Source organism: Strongylocentrotus purpuratus, unplaced genomic scaffold (genome assembly GCF_000002235.5).
Source record: "Strongylocentrotus purpuratus isolate Spur 01 unplaced genomic scaffold, Spur_5.0 spur5_scaffold_2, whole genome shotgun sequence".
Taxonomy (NCBI): domain Eukaryota; kingdom Metazoa; phylum Echinodermata; class Echinoidea; order Camarodonta; family Strongylocentrotidae; genus Strongylocentrotus; species Strongylocentrotus purpuratus.
This window is the reverse complement of record NW_022145605.1, coordinates 7,675,496-7,687,642: the sequence shown is the minus strand read 5'-3', so window position 1 is coordinate 7,687,642 and position 12,147 is coordinate 7,675,496. Positions and strand designations below refer to the sequence as shown.

The 12,147-nt window shown below is 35.1% G+C and overlaps 1 long non-coding RNA gene across 1 annotated transcript; it reads left to right on the top strand.

The window, feature by feature from the left end:
* Positions 1-5,271: 5,271 nt before the first annotated feature.
* LOC115926372 lies at positions 5,272-8,500 on the top strand. Its single transcript, XR_004065051.1, has 3 exons — positions 5,272-5,401; positions 7,866-8,002; positions 8,473-8,500. It is a non-coding gene; the product is annotated as an uncharacterized LOC115926372 (long non-coding RNA).
* Positions 8,501-12,147: the final 3,647 nt, after the last annotated feature.

Genomic DNA, 12,147 nt, shown 5'->3' with positions numbered 1-12,147 from the left:
AGATACATAGAATAGTATGTAGCTTAAGTTGTTCCTGTATTCAATATATACAAACAAATTGTTAAATGTTAAGATCCTGTACTTTAAAGGTACCATACACGATTAGCATTTTATGCTATTTTATGGTCCCTATTATTCATTCGAGATATTTGTTAAACATACATTTATTATTATTATTATTGTTATATTACTGTATTTGAACGTTTGGAAAATAAAACCTCAACTCAACTCAACTCAGATGTGAACTTTTTACCAGAAGCCCCTGCCTGTTCGCCCATTCCAATCTGCAACGGACGATCTGTGGCATTGATGGATGATGTCATGATTGAATTTCTCATGAAAAAATTAGGACAGCATGGATTGGTCGAAGATAACCATATAAGACACATCTTCTGTGATGTATCTGATCGTAAGTAAAACATTGGATGAGTGTAGGTGTTCCTTGTAATAATTATGTAATCCATAAAATCAATAAAAATAAAAATAAATATATATATATATATATCATAACAGGGTGGCGTGACGGGGGGAGTAGAGGCTTATATCAAGTATCAAGTATCAAGTTTATTTGTCTTCCAGAAAACACATGTCACAAAATATAATAGAGTATAATCATAACAGAACAATGTAGAATAAAGGAAGACGAGGAGACCTTGATTGAAGCACAGCTTGTTAAGTTAAGGTGACAAAGATAACTTATTCATGAATACAACAACAAATATGGAATATATAAAACTATTTACAAAATACTCTCAGAGAACAACTACCCAACGATGCATCGACCACAGCATGGATGACTACAACAAGTATACCCGAAGATGCGCACATCCCCATCACACCGAGTGAGCTAACAAGCTCACCATGTGTGTGAAAATATGCATATTGCTCCGATTGTCTCATTTTCGCTCGCGTGAACATTGCCAGCAGAAACCACTGACCTCTACCTCCTGAACGGATCATCGGCCATTCCCATTCACTACGTTACGTACTAAAAGGCTGTATTGTCTGACCGTTCATGAATATTCATGTTTTTGCTAAACTCGGCAAAATGTTTGCTTTTACTAAATGGAACAATTACGGTGGGGGGGTTGGATGAAATGAAAATAATGAAATAGGCAGAAGTGATCTATGATAATTCATGCTTTTTATGTTTCGTGTGCTCGACCTATAATCTTCAAATCGCTTGGTAAACTGAGTCCAAAGTTAGACTTGTTTCACATGTGTATTATAGGCAATATGACGAGCTTGCAACCTATTTTGAAAAATTACGGTGGGTGAACTTTCAAAAGTCAATGAGACATGAGGGCTCCAATGAAAGAGCTAGTGATAACGTACGTCGGGGTGGATGTGCTTTTCGTTTAAACAAGAAATGAATTTTTAACGATTTAAAAAAAAAACGTCCATAGGCTAACAAGTTAGGCTGCTGAATCTGACCATGCTCTGACGATAGAGGGCGTTGTGAAATGAGACTAAACGGAGCCATTATGTATTATGTGCAAAAAAACCAACCCACCCATTAGAGGGCGATCTAATATGGACAAACCCAAGCTGACACCAAGCCGAGACATCAATGAGTTATTGCTCTCTGAGTGCAGAGGTCAAGTAGGAATATATGGTATATGTACAGATGGGAAAGAAGAAGAAAAAAGAAAAGGGATAAAGGGGGTTATGTCAAAGTCAAGAATTAACGAAAAAAAAGATCAAGAGTACAGTTAAATATGCTATAGTACACAAACAATAAAGCTTGATAACACATTCATGTGTCATCGACATACTTGTGAAGAAAATATGACTTAAGTCTACGTTTAAAAACTGAGATACTTGAAGCATTTGTTATAGTTTTATCAAGAGGAGCCCTTTGACCCAAATTGTAATTTAGATTTTCCAAAAAGAGTGGTTTCACCCTTTCTGTATTTCACAATATAATTACTCTGGCTTCGCCCCTGCATTTATCGTAAATGTCAGAGATATATTGGTCAGTGGTGTATCCAAAAATGTTAATCAAAAGAGAGGCAAAATCTGCCCCTATTCTGAAGTAACGTTGCACACCTATTATAGATGGGCTCTGAATTGAATTTTGAGTCTGAATGGATTAAGTTATTGTATTATAAGATAATCAATCATATGATCTTTTTACTGTCGTCGTTTTCAAGGTGGAGGGCGTTGCCAACCTCTGACTCCGAATTGCCAAACTCCCTCCAAGCATTATCGTGAATCTTTCTCACGCTATTTTTAAATTCCTAAAATAAGATAAGTGTCTTCTTTGACGAAAAAATCGGACTGATTCTAAGAATGTTCTGTACTTATCTATTTAATATAGGTTTTTCTGGCCAGTTTTGCTCTTTTTTCCAGTCCATTTGATAAAATGGTCTTTCAATTTTAGCTCAAACATCATTTTCAGCGGGCACTGGATTTTGCACTTTTATCATTCAAAATCTCAGTTTAGCACGCGTGCCAATATTCATTCAAAATCGTTGGCAATAGCCGAAAGGTAATCTCGGGCATTCACATGCGCAAATATGAGCAGTAAATTTCGTAAAATTTTCATTGGAAATAACATGGATTTTGTTTTTGTAGGCCCCTACCTGTTGCTTACTTTCAGTCGACCTGAAAATGATATGATTTTAATTAATTTCGTCACGGTGCATAAAACATGCATGTGAATGAGAAACAAGTTATGTTAAATTGTTTGGCAAGTTGCGAATTTTTCGGGGAAAACTTATACATAAAAAAACATATTAAATATAATTTGTCATAAATATAAGAGTAAATTACTTTAATTTTATCGATTTTTGTTATCAGCTTATTGATTTTATATTATCTATACCTTAGGAAGTGCACATATGTGTGTTTGAGAGGGATTTGTACAGACCACTTTCTCAGGGGTGAGGGGGGGGGGGAGTATACACCCCACCCAAGGATTATCGTATGTGGTTTATACTGCAACACTTTACAAAAAGGACAGCTGCTGAAAAAGCAACGCATTTCCCCTTTGTCTTACAGCTTGCCGTAGTAATCCGTGTCGCAATGGAGCGACTTGCCAGAATGTGGGCGATGCTTTTACGTGCTTGTGTGGTCCTGCTTTCGAAGGGTTATTGTGTGAGATTGGTAAGAGTATTTATGTATACAAAGTATTGGTTATCAAAGAAAACTCAAACCTTTAAAATAAAAACTACTCTAAAAAAAAAGCAGAACATATCAGAGAAGCAGACTGATGAAAGTTTGAACGAAATCGGACAAAAGAAATGAAATATGAATTTTCAAAGTTTTTATCACTTTATGTATGGGAACTTCAAATTAGCTTAAACGACAATGTTACTTAATTTGATGTCGTTTTTTCCAACACGCAAAATGACAAAACAACGACAACAAAGTCCTTTATTTTTAGAGGATCTATAATGATTCACTATCCCTAATACATTTATAGTAGTGCCCCAAGGTAGATAGCACTTGGGAGAAAACAGAAATTAGTGATATTTGTTTACACAGCAAACATGATGAGTTGTCCGTGACTGTGTCACAATCCACTGACGAGGTTGCCAATTTGAGATCTCCATAGCTATAGTGATTTCATATTTCAAACATTCATAACTCTCATAATTATTATTAGCCCGATTCGTTTCAAACTTTCGACACTCTGTCTCTCTTATTTTTTTTACAAATAAAATTATTACAATGATTGGATTGCCCTATAAGAACGGATCTAAGATGTCTGATCATGTTGTGTCCCATTCGTTTCGAAATATAATGTGACCCAAAACTTGTTTTTATCGAAATAACCATATAATAGATCGCATTTTTAACGCGCCTAATACATTGTTTCTAGGCGCTGTGGTACTGTTGTCCCAGCAGCCATTAAGTGAAGCAATGTCCTTACACTATCTACATAAAAGCCGGGACGACAGCACCACGATTACACAATATTATTCAGTACAAAATTACAGTATGTTATGCTATGTTACGTTACAAAATTACAGTTTGTTACAGATAAATGAATAAATCAACTTACTCTAACTTAAATTATATACCTAAAGCCATCGATAAATTTGCAGCGTGAACGAAGTGTCTATAAATTTAGCAATTGGTAAAATTTCCTTATTTTGTCGGCAAGATTGAGTCATTTAAAGGATAGTTAACAATGTTCCTTTGTGCTACATTATTAATCTTTCCCAATACCTGCTAGACATTTCTTTCATCACTTGGAGAGAAAAAGAAGCCTTAATCTTTATCTCTAAATCACTGCAAAGTAGTATTAAAATCTCACCGAATGAACTGTTTCCTTCTCATATAGCATTGCACAAGGCCTTCATCTTAACGAACACGTCCTTGTTGATTGGCTACTTTCCAGTGAATGTCCCATTGTTCAATGCTACCTTTCATGAGGTTCATCTGCGATATCGCTCATTTCGAATGAAGGTGGATCCCGCATCCGAAAAGATCTATCTGTTAGCCGCTGAATCGGCAACCAAGAAACCGATAATTTATAGGACGAATTTTGATGGAAGTGAGATGGAGATTATACTTTATGACATTGAAGGGTGGAGAGGTAAGTTTTATAATTATTTTCAACGATTTTCAGTTCTTCCAGTTTGATCACGTATTTCGTTAAATTAAAAAATTATAACTGTCAGTTGTCAATTGAAATTAAGTTTTAATGCATTCAAGGCTTACCTCAGAATGAATTTCAATCTCAGAATGTTCTAACATGTATTTCATATATCATATAGGACTATTTATTACGTAATCAATATATAAGCCTTTATTTTTAAAATCTTATGCAAAAAAGTACAATATTGTGATCTGAGATTGAAAATTTGTTTGAAATCGACGCAATAATGTAGGAGACGAACAATTTAGTTAGGAAACATAAACATATGTATATATATATATATGTGTGTGTACACTGTTGTCAATAAAGTTATTTGTTGTCCTTATTTCTTTTAATGAAATGATTGTGAAAATATGGTTTATTCTTAAAAAGTTTTTATCTTCTCATAACTTTATTTATCAACTTCAATGACTCTTTAAATTGGTCAATAAAGTTCTGATAAGACATGAACTTGTTCTTTTATGAATAAACCATTATATTGTAACAGTCATTTTATAAAAGGAGGTAAGAAATACTTAGCCTTAGTATTCCAACTTTGCGGGTAACAGTGTAATTGGTTATAATGATAAAGTAATGAAACGATATCCATGAAAAATCTGAGTGAGAAAGACAAATGTTTGATCGCAAAATTGTACTCACCGTCATTGCAGATTTAGCAATGGACTTTGAACGACAATACTGGATTGAACGTAACTCGACCTTGCGCATTACGCATTTCAATGGCACTAATCTAGGGGAAGTTGTTATGTCAGGCATGGCCCTGTATTCACTCGATCTAGACAGAAAAACCAGGTAGGACTATAACATATTTCTAAAATCATTTTGTTCTTTTCATTCGCATCATTATTATTTATTAATTTCTTTATTTCATTATGTTTTTAGCAAATAATGCTTTTGATTTTACAGTGTTTTTATTTAACTTTACACTTCAGACCACGATCGCAAAAGCTTTCAAAAATAAACCTGAGACAATATCACTAAGCGAGTTCGTAAATAGCTCTGACCCCAAAAAAGGGACTTTTAGATTTGCAAGAAGACAATGTGGATTGCTACGGTCGACGTCCATTTAATGCACTCTCTTGAATGGACGTCACACGTATCAGTCCACGCAAATCTAAAAGTCCCTAACATCCACAGATCTTAGACACGATGGATAATTCCCACCTGTGCATTTTAGAATAATCACTGCCAAAGTGATGGAGGTGCTTCATGAATACCTTTTGTTTGCCTCTTGAGAAGAATACTTCCACCTGTGTATCAGATAAATGTACTGTTGGTGCATAAATGAATACTGATTACATAACTTTCATGAGCACGATCCGAGAATTCGTCTCAATGGTTTTACAATTTGGGTACGAATGACCTTTATCTGCCCATGCGCAAATCCTAATTACGAACTCGCTGATAGCATGATGCGTTGCCTATTGAAATATGCGAACAGCAATTGCATAATATAACCCGAAAATAATCCAATATAAAGGGTAACCTATTGATTTTGGTCTAGAATTGATTTCTTGATTTTTTAAAATTGTGTTTAGTGTAAATATAGACAAAAGCAAACCGGGCATTCTAACACAATGGGAAATGTTAATATAGGGCATGTGTAATCTATTATTTTAAAATCTAGCACAACAGAATATCACATACATTCACATAGATGGTTTTAAGTGGTTAAGAATGCTTCTGTTCTACTGTTCTTACTGGAAGATAGTAATGACTTAAACTAGGAAAATAAAACATTCGTTTTTTCATTAATAAATGATAGAAATTAAGTGAAAAGATTATGCGATGATTATTAAACAGAGACATCGAGATAGAGAGACAGAGAGAGAGGGAAAGAGAGAGAAAGAGAGAAAGAGAAAGAGCGAATATAGGTATAGAGAGCAAGAGTAAGACAGATAGAGAGAGAGAGAGAGAGAGGGAGATGAGGAAAGAGGAATGGGGATTTAGTGAAAGGAAAGAATTCAAGAATAAACAATACAGGGGGAGTTAAAATAAGGTGGGCATAGTGACGAGGTGTTTAATTTACTTGTTATTAATGACTGAACTACTATACTTGAAGTCCAATCTGCATACCTTACTTGTTGCTACGTCAGGCAAGAATTTGGCAGGCTTTCAGGTTGTCAAGAAGAACATTTCTTTAAACAGTATGGACATAATTTGAATATGACTTGTTAGTAAACCGGTCTCTGGGAAAATAAGATTTATAAAGGCTGTCTTTTTTTTTACTTTTCAGGACAGATTTTACTCTGTCTATACAGTGCGTCCCAGAAAAAACGAAATCGAAAATTATTGATGTTTTATCATAACTTAGTCACATTTAAAATTAATAAATTACACATATTTGGAAAGCTTAGATCCTCCTCTTTTATTTAATGCAACTCATATGATGCATATTTCACGCATTAGTGATAACAATGAATTTGAAGAGAGGCAACCAAAAAGTCATTTGGCGGACGGTATTTGAATTTCAAAGAGAAAATTACATTTCTAGAAATGCATGAAGTCTTTCGCCTGCGGCTGATTGTCAACGAAACGGAGTTAAGTCTTTTGTCAACTCCGTTTGTTGCTACAGCAGGCAGCCGGTGAAAACGAATTCGTGTAATGAAATTATGGAAATGCAAGCACTAATTTAAACAAAGAGAACTTTGTTATTCCTAGCTCATTTTTCCTCACTGAGGTGTCATAATTATGAAAGGGCAGAAACTCAACGTTCTAGAAATGTGATTTTCTCTTTGAAATTCAGATACCGTCTGCCAAATGTCTTTTTGGTTTGCTCTCTTCAAATTGATTTGAATCACTCATGCGTGAAATATGAATTATATGAGTTTCATCAAATGAAAGAGGAGGATCTAAGCTTTACAAATGTATGTCATTTATCAATTAGAACTGTGATTAAGTAAACCTTAAATAATTCTCGGTTTCGTTTTTTTCTGGGACGCACTGTATATCACAAATTCACTTCAATTTTAGTTTTTATTTGTTTCCCCTCACCCTCTCCTTTCTCTCCTTTCTCAACTCTCCTTTCTCTCTCTTTCCATCTTCCCCGTTTCACCTCTCCTATTTCGTATCACCTCGGCCATTACCCCCATCTCTCTCTCTCTCTTTCGTTCAATTTCTCTCCCTATCTTCTCTGTTTCTCCCTCTTGCATTTTCTCTCGGCCATCCCCCCATCTCTCTCCTCACTTTCTATTTGGTCTTTTCTGTCGTCTGTCATCTCACTGTCTTTGTCTCTCCTTCTCTGCTTCCTACACAGGGATATATTCGTTGGTGGTGTCCGTGCTAATGGTACTAAAGGAAGTATACAGAAGAAGAACCTAAACACTGGTACGAGAACTACCCTTATTAGAAGCCTTGTGAAAGCGCCAGTGGGGATTACAGTGGCTCCTAACGGTGAGTCTCTCAAGCCTTACGTTACCCCGTCACATTCCAAGGCAACAGCAATGACAACAACAACAACAATGACAATACTAGTATTACTACTACTACTAATAGCAAAAATAATAATAATAATGATAATAAAGATAATAATAATAATAATTACATTGTAATAATGATGATAATAATTAGAAGAATATAGGAAGAAGAAAAAGGAGAAAAGAAGAAGATAATTATAATGCACATTGTTACCATTATTAAGATAATGACAACAAGGATGATGATAATTGGTATACTTCTTTAGCGTTCACATCCACACTTGCTCTTGCTATATAGGATGCCGTTGCCCGTGCTCACTGAATATAAGAAATTCCTTCTAACCAGTGTCTCCGGTCAAGTGATTAACCACTCGACTAGACGATCGGTACCACTTCTCTGCGATGTTAAAAAAAATCAACTACTTCTCAAAATTATTGTTTCCACAGAATTCCGTATCTACTGGACGTATCAAGGCAGGCGCGGATCCAGGATTTCTTAGGGGAGGGGGCCCAACTTTTTTTTTTTTTTGCTCCCGAAAATTTGAAAATCGCGCCGGCCGAAAAGTCGCTCAATGGGGGGGGGGGGGGGGGGGGGGGTACAGAGCACAATTTTTTTTTTTTTTTTTTTTTTTTTTTTTTTTGCTCCCGAAAATTTGAAAAACGCGCTCAGTGGGGGGGGGGGGGGGGGGGGGGCGGCGGGGGGGGGGGGGGTAGTGAGCACATTTTTTTTTTTTTTTTTATCCTAAAAAAAAATTTCAATTTGCACCCCCCCCCCCTTGAGCGCCAGGGGGGGCCCAACCCCCAAAAAAAGGTAAAAATCACGTGATTTTACATGATTTTTTTCTCAAGGGGGGGGGGGCCCCCCCTGGATCCGCCACTGTATCAAGGGGTCTATGGGATCTCCTACATGGATATCAATAGCGAAGACGATGCAGAGAAGAAAATTGCCATGAACGAATTGAAGGGTTTCCCGCACGCACTAACCAGTTACAACTCCCAGTTGTATTTCCTGGTCGACAACCAATTATTTAAAATCATCGAGGTCGGCCACAACATCGTAGGAGTCAACGTACTAGGCAATAGTTTCGACACTGTGAATTCTCTGCTAGATATGCAAATTTCAAATTGAGGGCAAATCCAAATTATCGTCACATAAATTATGTAACAAATCAAATTAGACATTCGGGTTTGTAATATTTTTTTTAATTTATTTTTTTTTTTTTTTAAATCCCCTTTTACATGGGTTCTTTATTTTCAAAACAATTTTCATCATATACAGAACATCCATATATCATATACAAATAATTAAATAAATAATTTCCATACATAATGGCTTGACACAGATAATAATCATCACGGCAGAAAACTTTTGTGGCAGATAAAAACAAACATTTATGACAAAATTAGTACTTTAAATATACCAACAACAAAAAACCAAACATAAAATACATGATCATGTTTATGTTAGCACATTTCCAACACTCTCAAAATATTTTCTAAAGTGAAACCATTTCTTTTCCAATTTATTCTCTCTGGGATTTGTTTGGTATTCCATTTCATAGTAACGTTTTACAGCTGATAAAATTATATAAAATTATGGTAATTGATTTCGTAATTTAGCTGAAAACATTTCTTGTCTTACAACTATCAGAACACAGTTGAGTGCATTATTATTGCTACAGCAAAATCCAAACATTTTATTTTTATTTGTAAGTTTGATCCTTTCCCCCATATTACGAAATATCCAGAACTCTAACTTCGACCATACTTCATTAGAATAGTTACAAAAGCAAAAAGTATGTATGATAGTTTCATCATTGTTACTACAAAAAGTACACTTCTTGCCAGCCACTACACCAAATCTTAACAAACTGTCCTTCATGTATAATATTCTATTTAAAATCTTGATTTGAAACCACCTCATGTTGATATCTATTGTTGACTGAAATGGAATTCGACAGTACGAACCCCAAAGTACATCTTGAAAATCTAAAAAACTTTTCCACTTTGTAAGGGCTTTACATTCTTTTACTTTGTTTTTTTTTTAGCAAAGACTGATAAATATGTGAACAACTAACATTTGTTTTCAACACAAGGTGCACGGCTTCGGGAATGATAGGTTCTAAGGCCTTACTAGGAGCTACATGTGTAGTCATTTTAAAACCTGACCGAATTGCATTACAAAGACCATAGTACTGGAGGAAATTTGTTTGTATGTCAAATCTCCGCTGAAACTCAAAATATGAACAAAAAGAACCATCTATTGTTTAGGATGTCATTTACAAAACGTATTCCTCGTAAATTCCAAGCCCCCACAAACACCACTTTGTCATTTATTTTAATGTGGGGGTTATTCCAGAGAGGTTGACTTGCAATGTCGTCAATAAGAAGTTCGACCAAGTCTGACCAAGCGAAAAGGACCTCTTTCCAAAATGGATTTGGAGTCAAGTCTGCTAATTTTCTAAAATAATGTGAGCCCATATACAGGTGAAAAAATAGGTCTTGGGCAAGAATGAATTGAACATGTGAAAAGTGAAACTTTCTATCTGAGAATCAGTTACAAATCTTCTAATCCATGATATTTTCAGGGATTTAGCATGAATGTAAATATCAATCATCTTAACCCCACCTTTATTATACAGTTGACACATTTGTTCTCTATTGATTTTATCAGGTTTGTTACCCCATATAAATGCATACAAAGAACGATTTATATCTTTCATAATTTGCAAATTCGGTTCTGGAAGTGAAAGCAATAAATATTTCAATTTTGGCACCAACAAAGATTTGACTACAGTTATTCTTCCGAGGACAATTAAGGTTCGTTTGGACCATGAAATAATTTGGCGTTTTATATCTCTAATTTTTTCAATATAATTATGATTTACCATCTCTACTAAGTTAACCGAAGAATCTATTCCTAAGTATCTCGAATAACCTTCTGATTTAGTTTGTGCTCTGGCATTAGCTGTTTTTTGCGGGCTCTATTTTTCCCAATCCATATCACATGAGTTTTTGTAATATTGATCTTTAGGTTTGACATTTCTTCAAAATCACCCAATATTTTCAGTGAGCTCTGTAAATCTTCTTTTGTACCGTTGAGTGTAAAAAAAAAAGGGTTTATAATATTGGTAACGATGGTTAATTGTGAACACGCCTTATAAACATCAAGTACAACCATAAATCAATAATCATCATAATCATAAAATCATGCCTAAATTTATTTAGTTCTTCATCGTTTATTATTCGTTATGAATGGCCTAATATATGTCCTTTTCACGGGGGTACTTTCCTCAAACAAATGGCGAAATATTAAAATAAATTGAGAAAAGGAGAGATAGGGAAAAGGCGGGAGACAAGCAACATAAAAAGAATACGATGGAATTACAACCCTTGCCACGCCCCACTCACTCTACGACTATGTGTTTCATCATTCATCCATACTTTCCTCAAATCAATATTTATGGTGCCCCTCCCCCTGTCACCAGTGTCCCAGTGCCCCGATGGACGTACATTTTCAGATAATCATAATTGTCCCTGGAAGTTTCTCTTTGGACTAGTACTTCAGCTATGCTTTGGTAAATAGAAGGAAAGTGTTTTTATATAACCTCCACTCATTAATCATTTTCACTCCTCGAAGTAAGATTGGTATTTTTAAAGATAATTCCATACTGTAACGACTCGGTAAATGGAGCACTTCAGCTGTCACATTTGGATAAATTGTTTTAAGTTCTATATCTGAAGGTAGTACAATGCTGTCAGTATTCCTTCACCTTCAAAGTACCCCCTTTTTTAAAAAAACGGAGATACATGTAGTATTAGTAAAAAAAAAAAAAAAAAAATACAATTCAGGTTTCTGAGGCACAGCCTCATATGGCCTTATCTTGACATATAAAGGGCGTTAAAGCCATAGTATGGATATCCAAATGACTAATATACTCTGAAACTCGACACCTATTTGTCTGTCATAGTTGTATCTTAGCACATCTTCGCACGTTTACTGTAAGTTCGCCACATAAAGTCTTTTGCCATATAAGAAAAAAGTAATTTGAAAAAAGAAATAAAAGAGAGGATCGTCTGACTGTACTTTATCACATGGTTTTGTTGTTTTTCATTTCAAGG